The 3,009-nt window shown below is 37.4% G+C and overlaps 1 pseudogene; it reads right to left on the reverse strand.

The window, feature by feature from the left end:
• Positions 1-326: 326 nt before the first annotated feature.
• LOC114223907 (transcription initiation factor TFIID subunit 9-like) lies at positions 327-1,250 on the reverse strand (annotated as a pseudogene).
• Positions 1,251-3,009: the final 1,759 nt, after the last annotated feature.

Below are 3,009 nucleotides of genomic sequence, written 5' to 3' on the forward strand. Positions count from 1 at the left end.
TGTACACTTCAGTATTTTAAACTTCCTTAAAATTATGTCCATATATTAGTATGACTTCATTTCAAATACCTAGGCGGGCGGGATTAGCGGTGCTGAGCTGGGTGCTCGAGGGCAGGGCTTGGTAAATTGGAGATCAGGGCAGGCCTGGATAGGTTGTTTTTTGTTTTTTGTTTTTTGTTTTTTCAAGTGGAAAGGATAACCATATTTACTCATTAAATGCCATTTAAGTTTTCTACAACACAACTTGAAAATACTCAGCATACATGTTTAATCTCAGTACAATGGTTTCAAGACCAAGTATACATGTTACAAGCATCAAGTCTCGATTACAAATTATCATAGTCATCATCGTCATCATCATCATCTTCTCGTTTTCTTTTCAATGCATTTGATGATTCATTGGCAGTATTTTGTGATGACACCATGTTAGTGGTAATAAGAATGTTTTTAGACCCAGTTAATGATGGATTAATCAGAACATTCTGAACTGCAGATGTTGCAGGAATTGATGCTTTCACAGTTGGGGACTGTGATGTGGGTATCTGTACCGTAAACCTTTGCCCTGTGAGGGACATTGGAGTCCCTACTTTAGTTGACACACACATGGCTTGTGGGGTTGGTGTGCCAAGTGTAGGAGTACTTGGTCTGCTAGTAACTGAACCAACACTTAACCATGGAACTGTTATTCTTTCCGCAGAAGTAGATGCCTTTTTTGTAAAGACTTAAGTCTATAGTTTGGAGTAGTCAAGCAGTATCTATCAGGTGGCAAACCTGGGGCCTGAATATGGCTTGATTAATGGCAAAGGAATTTGATTTCTTTGCCTTACAATATCTAATAAAAAATCTCTTGGGGGAGGAGAAGTAAAAGACTGATCAGCACGACACTGGATGGCCAGTCGCACATCATCTGCATCAACAGTGGCTTCCTTAGCATGGCTGGAATAGATTTTTACATCACCTAGAATTGTGGTCACATATCGGAAGGCAAACTCCAACATCTGATTTATAACTCTTGGCTCATATTCTGTAATCCCCATATCCTTCAGGATTTGTGCCATCATCTGGGCATCTTTTGGCATGCTCTTGGGAGAAGCCATCTTGCCAGACTCCATGATATCTGTTGATCAGACTTCTCGAGCTAAATCACCCACATTAATGTATTTCAGTCCTGATCTTGATGCAAGTTCTTTGCCTCGCGTGGTTTTTCCAACCCCTGGTGTACCAGTGAGCCGGATGTTTGGAAGCAACATTAGATAGATTGTTATTTTGAGAAGATCTGACCAGAAAGGAGGAGAATATTGAATGTATTTTCTACAGATGGAGCTTTGGGATATGAGAAAGTGGATTTTCCCCTCCTTTTTCCTTTGTTAATATTCCCCACTTCCTACAAATGCTCCTAGACCTTTGAATTCAAACTAGCCTATTAAATAACAAGGGATAGAGAAGTGAAACAAACATCATTTGAACCCCTAGATTCCATAAAAAGGAATGACATTTAGACCATATACTCAAAACTTCACTACATGCTTTTTATCTTATATAATCTTTTTTTTTTTTTTTTTTTAAGTAGGCTCCATGCCCAGGGTGGAGATAACCCGGGGCTTGAACCCACCACCCTGAGATCAAGACCTGAGCTGAGATCAAGAGTCAGAAGCTTAACCGACTGAGCCACTCAGATGCCTCTATTATCTAGCATAATCCTCACAAAACTCCAACCCACAAGAAATATGAAGTTTTACTTGTATCATGAGCTAAATAGACTTGGCATGATAACGTAAACATGGCAGATACTGTCCTGTGTCTTTTCTGGAAATATGCATTTTGGATTCTAAATAACAAACACCTCTTTGGGAAAAGAATTATTTGAAACTGTCTGTAGTTGTATTTTGTCAGTTATGTGCAAAATTTAAACTAGCACCTTGTGCAATCATCTTCTTAGAAGAACCACCATGTTCCAGGGAACAATAGTAAATACTACCTTTGGGACCATACCTCCAACGCTTGCTTTTCCATAGTCTCTCTACTCTTTAAAAATCCTCAAATTAAAACAAGCAAATATACAAAAACAGCCCCTCTTATTCATAATCTCCAAATACCATCCAGAGATAGCGTACAATTTTTTGAAATGCTAATCAGCAACTATACCTGCAGATAATATCTGCTGGGGTTCACATCTATTTAATTCACCAACCAGTTAATAAAACACCTTGGGTGTAAAGTCATTTAGAACCATGATACTTGGAATCATATGAAGGCTGACTTATAAAAAAAAGTATACTATTCTTTTCTTGACAGATTGTTCAAGGAATCTCAGAGAACGGAAAACTGCTATAAAGAATAACCCTTGTCTCCAGATAAAAGTCTTTTACTGGGATGTATGTTTAATTATGAGCCTCATATAATTGCAAAAATGTAGTAGACTTATTTGTTAATAAGAGATGAATCGATAACCAATTTTCTAATATTTTTTTATAGAAAAAATTTTAGATTAGAAACTGGGATATAATTTCCCATACTTTCATATTGAGCTTGCCTACATTTTGAAAACATAAGTAGTTTGAGAGTCATATCTCTACCCATATTTCATAGGAGAGGGGGAAAAAAGGTACTTAGTGCTTTAACAGATAGTAAGATCTTATCATGTTTCTTTCAAAATGTTTCAAAACAGTTTTCATTGTCTCCATAATCTTAATAACATCCAGGAATTTTGAGGGTATTTTCATAAGGTGTTTTGTTAATTGAATATCTTAAAGTAGTAGAGTTCAGAGACAGAATGGAGGCTCATCTGTTTTCAATAGAAGTAAAGATACATTCTCCATCCTCCGAAGTATGTTCACATGGACAGATCAGTGGGATGTATTTCTGTGGATGTGGTTGGTTAAACTCCAGAAGTACACAGGAAGCATGAACAGAATGAGGAGCTCTGGGAAGATAAATATTCAGGCTACAAAGATTGAGAGGTCAAAGCCAGCCACTATACCCCAGAATCTTGGAAAGCTCACAGAAAGC

Source organism: Eumetopias jubatus, unplaced genomic scaffold (assembly GCF_037043125.1).
Source record: "Eumetopias jubatus isolate StellerSeaLion01/CBP00866 unplaced genomic scaffold, mEumJub1_p1.0 scaffold_6, whole genome shotgun sequence".
Lineage (NCBI taxonomy): Eukaryota > Metazoa > Chordata > Mammalia > Carnivora > Otariidae > Eumetopias > Eumetopias jubatus.